Source organism: Stomoxys calcitrans, chromosome 2 (genome assembly GCF_963082655.1).
Source record: "Stomoxys calcitrans chromosome 2, idStoCalc2.1, whole genome shotgun sequence".
NCBI lineage: Eukaryota > Metazoa > Arthropoda > Insecta > Diptera > Muscidae > Stomoxys > Stomoxys calcitrans.
The window spans coordinates 205,589,362-205,607,732 of NC_081553.1; the positions used below are offsets into that span (position 1 = coordinate 205,589,362).

The window sequence follows — 18,371 nt, forward strand, 5'->3', positions numbered from 1 at the left end:
AATACACCTCTGTCGTGCTGCCAAGCTGATGCCTATTCTTCATCAGCTTGTCACTTCCAGTCTTAAGTGTTTTGCATGACAACCCATCGGTTTCTGATGCCTTGTTGTTTTTCAGCCGGTTTAATGCTGAATACACCTATTTTTGACTGGAAGCTAATCTAAGTCATCATAAGGGATAGGTTCTGCGGTGTTATTGACGCCACCTTTATCGGATACAAACAGTTGGAAAAAATGTTTTTTTCATATCTTAAAAATAAGATTTTTTACGATGTCTTTGCAAAAGGGTATAGCTGCACCAAAGCCATCGATTTGATGTTTAATAATTTCTGGATTTTATTCTGGCATTTAGTCTCACAATCAATATGAAGATATTTAAATTTTTTTAATAGGCAATAAAACAAAGTTTTGAAAGCTCATTATTTTAGCCCTTAAATGTCATGATCTATGGTGACTAATCGCGGTCCACTTATGTACTCATTGTACAAACACTTGATGTGTCATTTCCTTTCCTCTCTACGACACATATCGGGACTTTAAAGTACCCTTGTGTTTGTTTTGTCTATTTAGCAAATACCATATTTCGTGATGTGCACCACAATTTCTTTTGTGTTATTCCTTTAATCATTCTAATAACAACACGTGTCCTGCCAAAGCTTTCGAATATATCCTGATGGCACCATTAACCCAAGCACCCACAATGTGTTCTACATTCAGTCGACCTCGTTTGTCTGATCTGTTTTTGCACTTTTCGCAAATTTTTACACACCATTTCGAGAGGTGTTACGAAATGTTTTATAAATGTAGTTGGCCAAAACAGAAACAAGGCATAAGAAGGACCAAAAAAAAATTTTTTTTGGCTGATGGAGAAGGTAACAACGAAAAACAAAAACAGCGTTGAAAATTCTTGCCTTTCGTCTTTGCATTATAAATAAATGCTTACCCTGCACAAGGATGTCTGTAAATGGTGTGCCTTAAAGGAGGCATCGACTGGCAGAGAGGCGTTGGTATGAGCTACAACACTATCTTCAGTTGGCTGTTGGAACTTTTTTTAGGGGAGTTGTGTTGTTGTTGTCGAATTTTTCTGATTTTTTTATTCGGTCGCCTCTGAAACAGGAAGAAGTAGACGAAGATTGGGCAAAAATTGGATAAAACGGAATTTATAATGTGCATAAAATTTATCATTCTCTTTTACACAGTGTAAGTATTTGCTATTAGTGGAGCACACTTTTGCTACAAAGTTGCACAAATGCACGGCATTCGGTCTTTGAATGAAGCCGTTATATAGAATTTCTGTCTATACTTAGTTTAACAGGCAATAGTGGAGTGGAAAACTCGTGAGTTATGATGGACGGTATTGGTTCAGTAGAGGAAAAAACTCAGAGAGGACCTTTATGTAAAACTCTAACCAAATACAAAGAGTCCCCATATTTTGCAATATATCCGAGATATACATATAGGTGATCTATATATACAAAAATGAATTTGTGTTTGTATGTTTGTTTGTTTGTTCCCTATAGACTCAAAAAGGGCTGAACCGATTACCTTGAAATTTGCACAAAATGTGTAGGTATATAATTAGTTGATATCGAAAGGGGGGCGGACGCTCCCCCTTACCCCAAAAGTACTACTCAAAAATAAAAGTCGACCGATCGAGACAATTTGGGATTCAAATGAAAGGTATTCAAGAGTAGAGTACGAATATCATAATAAAAGTTGGGTCCAAGTACCTGGGGGGCCGCCCCATCCCCAAAACCCCTTAAAATAGGTTTATTTGACGATAATGACAATATGGGACTGAAATGAAAGGTATTCGGGAGTAGATTTCGAATATGGTCAGCAAGTAGAAATAGGCTTTAAAATTTATTGAAAACGGAAGGGGGCGGACCCTCTACCGTTACCCCGAGAACACCACACAAAATCTAAAGTGGACCGATAAGGACAATATGGGTATCAACTGAAAAGTATGCAGGAGTAGATAACGAATGTGGCATACAAATTCATGTCGATGTATAGGGGGTCACCCCACCCCACAAAAAAGCCCGAAATGGGCACAAAAATGCCACTCAAAATCAAAAGTGGACCGATCGGGACTATATAGGTATCAAATGAAAGGTATTGAAGAGTAGAATACGAATATGGTATTAAAATTTGAGTATATGTACCCATCGGGCCGCTCCAATTCCAAAACTCCCCCAAACAGACATATTGGACGTTCATTTCAATATGGGGCTCAAATGAAAGGTATTCGGGAGTAGATTTCGAATATGGTCAGGAAGTAGAAATAGGCTTTAAAATTTATTGAAAACGGAAGGGGGCGGACCCTCTACCGTTACCCCGAGAACACCACCCAAAATCTAAAGTGGACAATATGGGTATCAACTGAAAAGTATGCAGGAGTAGATAGCGAATCTGGCATATAAATTCATGTCGAAGTATGGGGGGTCACCCCACCCTCACAAAAACGCCCAAAATGGGCACATTAGCCAATCACGGATATATGGGACTCCATTTGTTTGTTCCGTATAGACTGAAAAACGGCAGAACCGATTTTCTCGAAATTTTCGCATATTGTATTTTTCGGTATCGGAAGGGGGACGGACTCTCCCCCTCATGCCAAAAACACAACCCAAAATCAAAAGTGGACCGATCGGGACAATATAGGTATCAAATAAAAGGTATTAAAGATTAGAATACGAATATGGTACTAAAATTTGAGATTAAGTACCCATCAGGCCGCCCTAACCCCAAAACTCCCCCAAACAGACATATTGGACGTTCATTTTAATATGAGGCTCAAATGAAATGTATTCGGGAGTAGATTTGGAATCTGGCATACAAAATCAGATCGAAGTATAAGGGGTCACGTCACCCCTCAAAAACGTCATTAGACCCATTATGACTATATGATACTTGGCTGAACCAATTTTCTTAAAATTCTCATAGGGGAGGCATAAGGGGAGGACGGACCCTCCCCTTATGCCAAAAACACAACCCAAAATCAAAAGTGAACCGATCGGGACAATATAGGTATCAAATGAAAGGTATTGGAAAGTAGAATACGAACATGGTATTAAAATTTGAGTCCAAGTACCCATCGGGCCGCCCAACCCCAAAACAGCCCCAAACAGACATATTGGACATTCATTTCAATATGGGGCTCAAATGAAAGGTATTCGAGAGTAGATTTCGAATCTGACATACAAAATCAGATCGTAGCATAGGAGGTCACGCCACCCCTCAAATACGCCATTAATCCCATTATGACTAGATGAAGCTTGACTGAACCGATTTTCTTAAAATTTTCATAGATTGTGTACGTTTGTCTGGAAGGAAACATAGGCTATATCATTTTTAGATATCAGGTGGAGACGGACCCTCCCCCTTACCCCAAAACGCCACCCATATCCGAAAGTGGTCTGAGGGGCACAATTAGGGTATCAAATGAAAGGTATTGCAGAGCAGAACGCAAATATGATATTAAAATTTGTGTCAAAGTACACAGCGGGCCCCTCGAACCCTAAAACTCCTCTAAACAGTTATATTGTAAGTTCATGTTAATATGGGACTCAAATCAAAAGTGTTAGGCAGTAGATTACAAATATGGCATAAAACATTAGGTTCAAGTAATGGGAGGTCTCCCACCCCCAAATACTCCCAAATGGTCATATTAGCCGACCATGGTTATATGGGACTCAAATGAAAGGTATTAGGGAATAGATTTCAAATATTATGTTAAAATTTGCTTTCAAGCCTAAGTGGCGCTTTTTCTCCTAAAGATACTTAAAATGGGTTACTTGACCCATTATGACAATATGGGACTCAAATGAAAGGTATTTGAGAGTAGAAAACGAATTTGATATCCAATTTTGGAGCCAAGTGTTTTGGGGTACGCCCTAAAGCACCCTCTTAACTGAACATCATTTCCGTTGGGAATAAAGAACGAATTTGATATCTATTTTCAGTGCAGTGTCGGTGGCCGCCGCAGCCCCAAAATACCCTCCAAACGGATCATATTTTCCGGACATGGCAATATGGGGCTCAAATTAAAGGGATTTGGGAGTGCAGCACGAATTTGATATCCATATTTGAGTCTAAATGTCTGAGGTGCCATCCCTCCCTAAAAAGCACTTCTCATTACCCTAATTTTTAAAAATACCAGGAACCGAGCAGAGGCAAATTTCTCACACATCAATGAGTGCTTTCCGCTTCAAGTTTAAACTCAATGATAAGGGACCCTCTTTTATAGCCTAGTCTGAACGGCGTCCTGCAGTGCGCCTCTTTGAGGAACATTTTTTAAATGACCATGCATGGCCTCGCAAGTGGCGCCAACATTAAGAGGATATAACCACCGCTTTTTCCGATGTTCTCGTCAGGATTTGAACGAATTAATCGTCTTAGGCTACAATGGCACGAATTCGATATCCACATTCAGGACGAAATTTTCCCACCCTAAAAAGATATTAGAGAGTTAAAGAAGGCACAGCGAAGCGGACCCGGTTCGTCTAGCAGGTGATATGTGGACCGATTAATGCGAATTTTTGGATAGAAGTTTTTATAATATAACCACCGTAACGCAGAGGATAGCATGTCCTCCAATGACGCTGAAAGCCTGGGTTCGAATCCTGGCGAGACCATCAGAAAATATTTTCCGCAGTGGTTTACCCTTCCGATATTTGTGAGGTACTATGCCATGTAAAATTTTCTCTCTGCACTCATTGATATTTGAGAAGTTTCTCCCAGTTCCTTAATGGAATGTCCATGGGCAAATTTACCGGCCCATATTCCCGTATCAAGGGGTTAATAAAGGGTGATTTTTTTGAGGTTAGGATTTTCATGCATTAGTATTTGACAGATCACGTGGGATTTCAGACATGGTGTCAAAGAGAAAGATGCTCAGTATGCTTTGACATTTCATCATGAATAGACTTACTAACGAGCAACGCTTGCAAATCATTGAATTTTATTACCAAAATCAGTGTTCGGTTCGAAATGTGTTCATTCACCGTTCAGCGATGAGGCTCATTTCTGGTTGAATGGCTACGTAAATAAGCAAAATTGCCGCATTTGGAGTGAAGAGCAACCAGAAGCCGTTCAAGAACTGCCCATGCATCCCGAAAAATGCACTGTTTGGCATGGTTTGTACGCTGGTGGAATCATTGGACCGTATTTTTTCAAAGATGCTGTTGGACGCAACGTTACGGTGAATGAACACATTTCGAACCGAACACTGATTTTGGTAATGAAATTCAATGATTTGCAAGCGTTGCTCGTTAGTAAGTCTATTCATGATGAAATGTCAAAGCATACTGAGCATCTTTCTCTTTGACACCATGTCTGAAATCCCACGTGATCTGTCAAATACTAATGCATGAAAATCCTAACCTCAAAAAAATCACCCTTTAGTTTGAGGTGATCCCCCGATACTTGTCCAGATTCGTATTTTACTCCTAAATACCTTCAATTAATTTTCCATTCTCCATTACCCGATGTGGTCCACACTTGACCATAGTTTTACAAAGCCGGCTGTACACCCTCATAGTTGATGGTACAACATAGCCACCCATCGATATTGGCCATTTTAATGAAAACTCCATTGACTGTAATTCTTCGCATTAGTATTTGACGCCAGGTGTTGTTAAGACCACAGTTTGGGCCCCTCTGTGTATTGAAAAGAGAATGAATTGCAAGTCCTTTTGCCTCAACAAGGCAACTTAAGTTTCATGAACGCAGTATGCATGCAACATATCGTACATCGGAGGCCGAAAAATACCTCAGCAGTTATTTTTAAGTGCTTGGTCGGTTTACTAACGCCACTGCATGGTATGCGTTGAGACTGCTGTAAACCATTGGGGTCATAGAACCTCCTAAAGCTACCTCCTCTCGAGTCAGACATAGATCGATAGGGCAGGCGAAAAGAAGAAATGCACCTCCAAAGACGGATGTAGAGGAAATTGCAAGATAACAAATTAAACCATTTAACATGGGCCATAAGTTTTATTTGCGCTGATATCTGGCATGAAGCATGGCTAGCAATAAGCATTGCTTAAACTGACCATGGTGCATTCTTTTTCTGCATTTGCCCACCTTGTCCACTACCAACCATTGCTGCAGCAATTTGGAACAGATGGAGCAACATGCAAACCCCCACTAATAACGGTCATACTCGTTGAATTACATTCTTTGGGGTGTTGACACAACCCCCCCTTAGTTGTGTGAACGTCAACAAAAGTAAGGTCATAAAATGAGCGAAAGCCGCAGGAGGCGCACAATTTTCCAGAAAATATTGCTTTGGGTCAAAAACCCTTGGAAATTATAGTCTCTGTTGAAAGTCGTATATCATTTTGAATGTTAGTTGCGGCAAATACTAAAAATTTTTGCATGAAGATGCAAGAATAGTATTAAATAATTCCCATTTGCTATGAATAAAAGCAAAAGGTTTTGCATAAAACTACAAATGTTTGGTTTGAGAGGGCCAAAATTTGGTGTATGCATCAGCAACGATCATTAGCGAAGCAGCGGGAGCCTATGGGTGACCAGCAGAATATTTATAAACTGAGGCGACACGTAGGACAATGACGCATCTGAACGATTTGACTTAAACAAGTCATACCCGATGATCAGAACCAATGCAAACTATCTCCCGTAAACATGAAAAGAGACAAGAATGAAGGTATGTTCCAACTATAGAGGGATAAGAGAACATCATAAACAATTTTTAGGCGGTGATTAACCCTTCCTAATGCTGGCGACAGTTATGAGGTCCTGTACCATCAGGTATGGCGGGCTCGACTTCTATACGGATGTTCCAAACTAGACGACTAGGTAGGATTTGGGGTGTACTCCAAAGATCTAGAACTCGTCATATCGAAAAGGTTACCCGACCACTGCAGTGTGTATCAAGCGGAGTTCCTCGCAATTATGGAAGTGAGGGAATGGCTAAGATATAATGTCATAACGACGATTGGCATAAATATCTTCTCAGGCAGCCATTAAATCCCTGGGGAACGTATTTCTGCACACAAAAATCGCCCTCGAAGGTGGCAGATCTCTCAACGAGATGGATGAACAGTTCAAAATTCACCTATTCTGGGTGCCGGGCCACAGAGATATCACAAGGAATTGTGAAGCGGACGAGCCTGCGAGACTAGGAACTACCCTACACATTCCAGAGAAATTGGCATCTGTGGGTATTTCCCTAGCGACACATAAGCTAAGTTTTCAGGACCAGGCCCGAAGGACAACGAATGATAAATGGTCACAAAGAGGAGATTGTGAGCATTTCAAAACTATGTGGCCTAATCACGACTTGAAGAGGTCTACCGCTTTGCTGTCATTGGCTAGAACAGACGACTCAGCCTTTGTGTCCGCCATGACAGGTCACTGTCTAATCGGAAAACATGCTGACAGACAGAAGTTTGCCAGCAACGACTTTTGCAGAATCTGTGTGTGTGTCCCGCACTGGCAGTCAGAAGAAGTTCCACTTTAGGTTCTCATTTCTTTGAGTATCTGCCTGATTTAGCGGAGGTGAACATTCGCAAATTGTTGGGCTTTTCAAAGCCATCTGGATGGTTCAACGGTAGGAACTAATGTAGAAGGCATCTCCCTTCCAGTGGTATCACAATGAACGAAAACTTCTAAGTGAGTCTGATGGCAGACTGCCACATAAACCTAGACTCCCGTAATCCGACTTAAATATGTTTCAGATTGGTCTAAATTCAGTTATAGCAGTCATATAGATCGATATGTCGATTAAGGATCTTGAGCCCATAAAATCCCACTGTACCAAATTCCAACGAAATCAGTTAAAAATATTCACCTTTTATGGGCCTAAGAACTTAAATTGGCACATGTACATGACAGCTATATTTATTGTAAATACAGACTGATCTGAACTGTATAGAGGAAATCGGGGGACCGATCTATAAAGCAGCTGTATCTAAATCTAGACCCATCTGAGCCATATTGAACACATATGTTAAAGAGCCTAACAGAGAAAACTTTTATGGTCCCAAGAATTTAAATTGGGAGATCGGTATTATATGACAGCTATATCAAAATATAGACAGATCTGAGCAATTTAGAGCACGGATGTGCAATTTTCCAATTTTGGCCCATGAACATTCCACTAAGGAACAGGGGCAAACTTCTCACATATCAATGATAAGGAGCCTCCTTTTTTATAGCCGAGTCCGCATGGCGTGCGGCAGTGCGACACCTCTTTGGAGAGATGTTTTACATGGCATAGTACCTCACAAATGTTGCCAGCATTAAGAGGGGAAAACCACCGATGAAAATTGTTTCTTATAGTCTCGCTAGGATTCGAACCCAGGCGTTCAGCGTCGTAGGCGGACATGCTAACCTCGGCGCTACGGTGGCCTCGTGGGCGAAATCAGGCAATAAATGCGCTTGTATTTGGCTGAGGACACCGTGGCTCAGAAGTAAGCATGTCCACCGAACGCCTGGGTTCAAAGCCTAGAGTGGTCACCAGAAAATATTTTACCTTTGTTTAGCTGCTTGCTAATATATGGTATGAGACTATTCTCATACTGTTCCTTCCAAACGTTTGTGAGTTTCACGCTATATAAGTGATTGTGGCTACATGGATCTTAATTGCTTTACAACACCGTATTCAACTATTGGGTTGCCCAAAAAGTAATTGCGGATTTTTCATATAGGCGGCGTTGACAAATTTGTTCACAGCTTGTGACTCTGTAATTGCATTCTTTCTTCTGTCAGTTATCAGCTGTTACTTTAAGCTTGCTTTAGAAAAAAAGTGTAAAAAAGTATATTTGATCAAAGTTCATTCTAAGTTTTATTAAAAATGCATTTACTTTCTTTTAAAAAATCCGCACTTACTTTTTGGGCAACCAATAGAAGTTGATACCATTTGTTTGCAAAATTTTTGCTCCTTGATATTTGATGCAAACTTCAAACATCAAATCACAGTTTTTCTCTTTCCATGGAAATCAATCTCGCAGGCTCGCCAGTCGCATGCTGTCATTTCAAGCAAACAGACGTCTTTTCATAAATCAGCTGTAGTTGCCTATCAATTTAACAAAGTTTTGTAAAGTTTTTTTTTTTTTTGTTAATTGATTAATTATCAATGAATCAAAAGCGTAAACGCTTTTGGGGAAACAACCCCAAATTTAAGCAACAGAAAATAGTTGGAGGTAGTTCCAGCAATAGATTCCAGCAGTTGTCTGACTTAGATGACTCAGATGTGGACAGTCTGGAAAGCGAAGAGTACGCAGAGCCGGTCATAAAAATACCACCGATAATTGTCGACAATTGCCACAATTTCAGTGCCCTTATCCAATTACTGGGCCAAAAATGTAAGTACAAGCGGATGTCTATAGGCACTAAAATCATGCCCTATACTATGGCAGACTATGACAGTACTGTAAAGCTGCTGTCAACAATGAAATATACGTTCTTTACCCATCCTGTAAAAGACAATCGAAAATTCAAGCTTGTCCTCTTTGGATTACCTCAAATTGGAATTGACAACATTAAAGAAGAGTTCAAATCTAGACACAACATAGAACCTGTTTCTATAAAAGAAATAAAAACAGCCAGAAGTAACTCAAATGATGCATTATTTATCGTGGAGTTCAACAGGAGTCAAATCTCGAAGCGCGAAGTACGAAAAATACATTATTTTTATAACATTTCAGTGAAATGGAGAAATCCTCTGCGGGGAAATAAAGGACCTACCCAGTGTTCGAAATGTACTATGTACGGACATGGGGCAACTCATTGTCATAGGAAGCCTGCTTGTTTAGGCTGTGGAGGAGATCACGACTACTCTGAATGTTCTTTAGAAAAACTCCCATCTGCTGGTCCTGTCATATACAAATGCCACAATTGTTTAAAAAATAACAGGAAGAATACTAATCACAAAGCCGATGATATACGATGTCCGTATCGCAAGGAATATTTAGAAATTCGTCAAAGGGTCACAGCTAAGCACCGGCCAGTCTCAACCCGGAGACAAGGAGCTTCCGAAAATTATTATATTGCAGAGGAGTTTGATGATGATGTTCCATCAACTAGCAAAAATATTAGAGAGAAGTTAGCTCAGTCACAAAGTTCCAAGAGAATGCCTTATGCATCAATCCTCAAGTCAAAGTCTCAAAACGAGGTTAGCGATGACATTTCCAACGAAAAAATTTTAGAAATTTTCTTCGATGCTATAGATGCATTAGAAAAATGCAGAAATAAATATGACAAAATGAGAGTTCTTGGTATGATGTTAAAGCATGTCATATAATCAGACAACCAAGAATGAGTTACAGATTATGCACTGGAATGCCCAAGGCATAACAACACCGTCTGCAATAATTCAACTAGAACGCTTTCTTTTTGAAAAGCAAATTGATATATTTCTTATTAATGAAACATTTTTAAACCCAGGCCACAAGTTCAAGGTAAATAATTATAAAATTTATAGAGAAGACCGGCCGTCTCACGGAGGAGGAGTTCTCATCGGAGTCCGTAGGGATATCCCTCACCAAAGACTAGAAAAATTTCCCACTATAACAATTGAGAATATATCAATTATAATTAATTTAAACAACCATCCTGTGAGAATCACTTCTGCATATAGTCCAAGGTTTACCAATCATTTTGTCAATGATTTGGAAATAATAACAACAAGCGCATCAGAATTTTTTATTTTCGGGGATTTCAACGCTCATCATATAAGCTGGCACTGTCTTAAAAACAACACTGCTGGGAACAAACTTTACAATCACCATCTAATTTCTAATTATTTAATTTACTACCCGAACTCGTACACAAGGTATGGTCAGCAAACAGTCTCAACGACGCCTTCAGTTGTGGATTTAATGCTCATGAATTCAACACTGCAGGTTTCGCCAATCGCTACACATGAAGGTGCACTTGATTCCGATCATATTCCACTGACCTGCACGATTTTCGGATCATTTTACGAGAAATCAACGTCTATTCCTTTGTACAATAAAGCAAACTGGAAAAATATAGGCAAATGGGTTGAAACAGAAATTAATAGAAATGTATTACAGACTGGAATCATAACACATAACAACATTGAAGATGTTATAAATAAAACCACAAGTATTGTACAGAATGCAGTCAGACAAATTCCAATCGGCAAAAAACAAACCTGGCAACGGAAACTTTCGAAACTTACACTGAACTTAATTGGACAACGAAATAGATATCGCCGCCTGCTGCAAAGATGTTCTGACCACCAGGAGAGGTTAACAATAACAGCTGTTCTCAAACAGCTGCGAGCATTAATAGACTACCACGTGTGCCATGACAGGAATAACAGCTGGTCTACATTTCTTCAGGGGTTGCCACCGGGTAACAAAAAATTTTGGTTGCTAACAAAAGCAATAAAGGGTAAGAAAACTCCCATCGACCCACTCTCAATAGATGGCGTTGCTGTATACAACAACGAACAGATCGCAAATGAAATTGCTAATGTTTTTGAATATTACCACGGAATAACCCAAAACATGTCGTCGTCGTCAGATCGTGTCGTTTTAAAACATATGAACTGGCTCCAAAATCAAGTTGTCGATGACGCCGAAATAGAATTTACCTGCAAAGAAGAAGTGCAATATTTAATAAAAAAGTTAAAAAATGGAAAAGCCCCTGGAATTGATGGTATAAAACCCATTATCTTAAAAAATATGCCGGATTCTTTGCTTACCCTAATTGTAAAAATATTTAACTGGTGCCTTAAAAATACATATTTTCCAAAAAGTTTTAAGCACGCCAAGGTGATACCGATTCTAAAACAGGGTAAAGATCCGAAATCTGCAAAGAGTTATCGTCCCATTAGCATGCTTAATTGCCTTGATAAGGTATTTGAAAAAATAATTTTGAGTAGGTTGAGCGAACAAGCTGAAAACAATAATGTTCTTAAAGACGAACAATTCGGTTTTCGTAGTGAACATTCTACCACTCACCAAATAAAAAGAATTGTCAATACTATCAAGAATAACAAAATGAGGAGAAAAAGTACTGGTATTGTGTTTCTCGATATTGAGAAAGCATTCGATACGATATGGCATAATGGTTTGGTTTTTAAATTAAACAAATTTGGATTTCCAATTTATCTACAAAAAATTATTATGAGCTTTCTCTCGGAAAGATCTTTTGTGGTGGACATAGGAAACCACCTATCCGATAAAAAGACCATTCTTGCAGGAGATCCTCAAGGCTCAGTTCTATCCCCACTATTGTACTCTATTTACACTTCCGATTACACTTTACTTAAGAGACATTCGGCTGCACTTTACGCAGATGATACTGCCATTTTATCTAGTGGAAAAGTCTCCAATGCAATCGTCAAGAACATGAAAGCGTCGCTTGTACACGTGGAAAAATATTTTTCAAAGTGGAAAATCAAGATTAACGAAGGGAAAACCCAAGCAATTATATTTCCTTTCAACAAATCCCCAAAAAGAATTCCAACGATTAATTTGACAATACAGGGCTCTAATGTCCCACTCCAAAATTCGATAAAATACCTCGGAGTCATATTAGACAAAAAATTAACTTTCAAAGAACATATTTCATACATTTCCCGTAAAGCACTCAGATGCGGCAGAGCCCTTTTCCCCTTACTTAACCGGAAATCCAGTTTAAACGTGCAGAACAAGATTCTTTTATATAAAATGTGCATTCGACCAATTATGACGTACGGCTGCCAAGTATGGTCAAAATTGTGTGCCAAAACACACTTCAAAAAGCTTCAAATCATACAGAACAAAAATCTCAAAATTATCTTCAACAAAAACAGACGTTATTCTACCAGAAGACTACACATCAAATTCAAACAGGATACGTTTGAAAATGTGGTTAGTAACCTCACAAAAAGATTTGAAGACCGGAACAGATCTTCAACTTACTTAACATTAAGAAACTTAAATAATTGATGCCTTCTCCAACTTCATTTTTTTTTGAAATTGTCAGAAGTTTTTAATATTATAAGTTCTTAAATAAATTAAGAAGTTTTTTAACATACTTTTCTTCTAACGTGAACAAAAAATTAAAAAGGCTGTGTTTAAAACATAAAAATTGACAATATTTGTTGCAATACTTATTTTAGTAAAAACTCAAACTTTGTAAATAACAAGAATTATACTATTTCTTTTAAGAGTTTTTGATGAAATTTTAATAAAAAAAAAAAAAAAAAAAAAAAAAAATCTCGCAGGCTGGCTGACATAACTCTATATTTATGCTAAAGCTGCCTTAGCAGATAAAAATGCACAGATTGGATAGGGGGTTTACCCGTCATTCAGAAAAAAACACTTGCATATCAACAAAAGGTAGAACGTTACTTGCTGTAAGCAATTTATCTTTCCTTGTGAGTAATTTATGTACCTTTAGTGCTTTAACGCGACTTATTTACCGTTTACCCACTGATACACTAACATGCGTTATACAAATACACAAGAGTTTACCTTTCTATAAAAATATACACACACAGGCGAAAAATCAAATGTTAAAAAAAATTTTTGCCACTCAAAGAACAAACTTTTTTTTATGCCCATCACCGAAGGATGGGGGCATATTCATTTTGTCATTCCGCCAACACATCAAAATATCCATTTCCGACTAAAAATCTAAGACATTCTAGCCATGTCCGTCCGTCCGTCTGTCTATTGAAATCACGCTATAGTCCTTAAAAATAAAGATATTTAGATGAAACTTTGCACAAATTCTTTTTTTGTCCCTTAGCAAGTCAACTTCGAAGACGGGCTATATCGGACTATATCTTGATATAGCCCCCATATAGACCGATCCGCCGATTTAAGGTTATAGGCCCATAAAAGCCACATTTATTATCCGATTTTGCTGAAAGTTGGAACCCTGAATTGCGTTAGGCCACTCGACTTCCATCTTCAATTGGGCCCAGATCGGTCCAGATTTGGATATAGCTGTCATATAAACCAATCTCTCGATTTAAGGTCTTGGGCCCATAAAAGTCGTATTTATTGTCCGATGTCGCCAAAATTTGGGACAGCCAGTTGTGTTGGGACCTTCGACATCCTCCTTTAATTTGGCTCAGATCGGTCCAGATTTGGATATAGCTGTCATATAGACCGATCTCTCGATGTAAGGTGTTTGATCCATAAAAGGCGCATTTATTGTCCGATTTCGCCGAAATTTGGGACAGTGAGTTGTGTTAGGCTCTTTGACAACTTTCTGCAATTTGGCTCAGATCGGTCCAGATTTGAATATAGCTGTCATATAGACCGATCTCTCGATTTAAGGTCTTGGGTCCATAAAAGCCACATTTATTATCTAATTTTGCTGAAATATGGGAAGGTGAGTTGTTAGGCCAGTCGACGTCCTTCTTCAATTTGGCCCCGATCGGTTCAGATTTAGATATAGCAGCCATAGAGACAGATCTTCCGTTTTTAAGTCTTGGCCCCATAAAAGGCACATTTAGAATCCGATTTCGTTCAAATTTGACACAGTGACTTATGTTAGGCGTTTCGACATTCGTGCCGTACATGGTTCAGATCGGTCTATATTAGGATATAGCTACCAAATCATCGTAGAGCCTACGAAGGGTGTGTCCGATCCAGACAAATTTCCTCATCTTTATCTCGGTGTTGATATTCCGCTGTTGAATTCTTCTCACAGTTACGCGTTAAATATGATTCTGGGCCACTATATTTGGAGAATATTGCGGTGGCAGCGATTTATGAAGGTTTGTAGTTTTCCTTTAATTTCTGCTGTAACTAGACATGTTTCTGAATCATTAAGAAGCACTGATTTCACGCATGCATTAAAAATTCGCCATTTTGTTGAAATGCTTATGTTATGCGCGCGCCGCATATTTCGAAGATTGGCAAATGCTACACGCGTCTTCTGGATCCGGCTAAGGTTGTTCTGTGGTATTCCCATATTCTCCAGAACACTTCAAATGCATTCCCTTTTTATACCCTCCACTATAGGATTGGGGTATACTAATTTCGTCATTTTTAACACCTCGAAATATGCGTCTGAGACCCCATAAAGTATATAAATTCTAGATCGTCATGTTATTTTAAGTCGATCTAGCCATGTCCATTCGTCCGTCCGTCCGTCTGTCTGTCGAAAGCACGCTAACTTTCGAAGGAGATAAGCTAGCCGCTAGAAACTTTGCACAGATACTTTTTATTAGAATAGGTCAGTTGGGATGGCAAATGGGCCAAATCGGTCCATGTTTTGATATAGCTGGCATATCATTTCAGTCAAATCGGACGAGAATTGCGCCCTCTAGAGGCTCAAGAAGTGAAGACCCAAGATCGGTTGACTTCTTTAGCCTCTAGAGGGCGCAATTCTCGTTCGATTTGGCTGAAATTTTGCATGAGGCGTTTTGTTATGACTTTCAATAACTGTGCTAAGTATGGCGCAAATCGGTACATAACCTGATATAGCTGCCATATAAACCGATCTGGGATCTCGACTTCTACAGCCTCTAGAGGGCGCAATTCTCATCCGATTTGGAAGAAATTTTATACAACGGCTTCTCTCCATGACCTTCAACATACGTGTCTAATATGGTCTGAATCGATCAATAGTTTGATACAGCTCCCATATAAACCGATCTCCCGATTTTACTTCTTGAGCCCCTACAAGGCGCAATTTTTATCGGAATGAAGAGAAATATTACACAATAGCATATTCTAATTCAATATTCTTCGTTTGCCTAAAAAGAGATACTGCGCATAGAACTCGACATATATGCGATCCATGGTGGAGTGTATATAAAATTCGGCCCGGCCGAACTTAGCACGCTCTTACTTGATATACATTCCTTATGATACACTCGCCTTCTGCATCTGGTTAAGGTTGTTTTATGGTATTCCCATATTTTCCAAAACTCTCCAAATGCATTTCCTTTTTATACCCATCACCGAAGGATCTGTCCAACTGTCTTTTGAAATCAAGCTTCTCTTTTTAAAAATAGAGATATTGAGCTGAAACCCACATTTTCTTTTTGTGCTTATAAGCAGGTCAAGTCCCCATATAGACCCATCCGCCGATTAAGGGTCTTAAGCCCATAAAAGCAAAATTTATTATCCGATTTTGCTGAAATCTGTGACAGTGATTTGTGTAAGGCCCTTCGACTTCCTTCTTCAATTTGGCTCAGATCAGTGCAGATTTGGATATAGCTGTCATATAGACCGATCTCTCGATTCAAGGTTTTGGGCTCATAAAATGCGCATTTATTGTCCGATGTCGGCAATATTTGGGACAGTGAGTTGTGTTAGGCCTCCCAACATTTTTTCTACAATTTGGCCCAGATCTGTTCAGATTTGGATATTGGGCACATAAAAGGCGCGTTGATTGTCCAATTTCGCCGACATTTGGGACGGTGAGCTGTGGCCCAGATCGGTCCAGATTTGGATATAGCTGCAATAAGGATGATTTTATTTAAGACCTTGCTCACATCAGATAGGAGGGCCATTGCAAAAATTGCAAATTTTGCCCATGAACATTCCACTAAGGAACAGGGGCAAACTTCTCACATATCAATGAGTGCAGTCCGATTCAAGTTTAGCTCAATGATAAGGGGCCTCCTTTTTATAGCCGAGTCCGAACGGCGTGCCGCAGTGCGATACCTCTTTGGAAAGAAGTTTTACATGGCAAAGTACCTCACATATGTTGCCAGCATTAGGAGGGGAAAACCACCGCTGAAAATTTTTTCTGATGGTCTTGCCAGGATTCGAACCCAGGCGTTCAGCGTCATAGGCAGACATGCTAACCTCTGCGCTACGGTGGCCTCCAGGAGGGCCATTAAAATTACTTAAATTATTACTTGATTTGACAGAAATTTGCTTTGTAAGTATACTCATCCCATTTAACAAAATTCATATGTATGAATTTTTACCAAAATCCATGGTGGTGGGATGCCAAGGTTTGTCCCTGCCGAACTTTGCAGGTTTTTACTTGCATTTTCTCAATGTTTTTTTGTTTGGCAACACTGGTTCAGATATTTACATTGATACATTCCTTTACATCACTTGCTATATTCGCACATATGTACGAGCATCGTTTACTACGGCTTTGTGGGTCGTTCTGCAACGCTGTAAGAAATATTAATGGTGAATATCAACCAAACCGTCGCTTTGGTTCAAGTGGTGCAACTGCATCGGCTAAGTGGTTCTGGGTACGTTGGCAAGTGACCATGTGCAGTGTGGGTTTTGCCGCGTGGGCATGGGCATTCATTCACCACGATTTATTTTCACAAAATCCAGTGCTTGTGTGTTGGGTGACCTTATGGATAGTAGAAACACTAATGCTCAAAAGTCTTTGACAAAGTACAGGTCGTTAATAATCAGTTATGCTACTTTTTTGGAGCTAAAGAAAAACTTCTCTTCGTTGATGGTTTGAAGAATATGTGTGTGTGTGTGGGGCACATGCAACGGCCAACAAGATTAGCTGGCAGTGTCCTTTTAGAAGATAGCCGTTGTGACAAATGCGAAACATTTAAAGGAATTTGCTGAATTTCAGTATAAGATGTTACTAAAAATTTAATTGAACAAGATTAGGTACTTAGCTATCTAGCTACTCAAAGGGAGATAGGGATTCCAAAGTTAACTATTGATTAATCGACATTGAATGTCAAAAATCTAAGAAATAAAACTGAGACTTTTAAAAGCGAACAGATCAAACACTTGATTTTAAAGTCGACTTTATGAATTAAACGCATTCGAAATAATCTAAAAAAATTATTTGTATTACTTTGCCGACTTCAATTTACGCTTTTGAATCGATTATAAGTTTTAACCATGCTATCCATGGACCGTATTTATCAACTTCTTTCCCCGATAAAGGATAATGGATGGGAATTACTTTGGTATTGGAGCTATATGAGTTTATGGACCGGTCCGAACCAAACTTGCTTTCGATGCTTGGACCCTATTAGAAGTCATTGTGCAAATTTTCAGCCAAATCGGATAAGAATTGCTTCTATAGGGGCTCAAGGAGTTAAATTGGGAGTTTAGTTTATATGGGAGCTATATCAGGTTATAAACTGATTCACACCATATTTGTCACGTATATTAAGGGTCATACGAGAAGTTGTTGTGCAAAATATCAGTCAAATCGGATAAAAACTACGTCCTCTTGAGGCTCAATAAATATAATCGGGAGATCGGCTTATATAGGAGTTTTATTAGGTAATAAACCGATTTACAACATATTTGTCACGTTTATTATACGTGAAAACTATGATGTAAATAGGAGATTGTAAAAACTTTCAGCCAAAGCGTAAAGGAATTGCGTTCTCTAGAGGCTCAAGTAGTCTGGATTCGAAATCGGTTTACATGGCGGCTATACCAGGTTATGAATTGATTTAATCCATACTTGGCACA

General features: G+C 39.1%; 1 long non-coding RNA gene across 1 annotated transcript; it reads right to left on the reverse strand.

The window, feature by feature from the left end:
* Window positions 1–10,563: 10,563 nt before the first annotated feature.
* On the reverse strand, window positions 10,564–11,313 carry LOC131995237 (uncharacterized). Its single transcript, XR_009397304.1, has 2 exons — window positions 11,174–11,313; window positions 10,564–10,990 (listed from the first exon to the last, which is right to left on the reverse strand). It is a non-coding gene; the product is annotated as an uncharacterized LOC131995237 (long non-coding RNA).
* Between the last annotated feature and the right edge of the window lie 7,058 nt (window positions 11,314–18,371).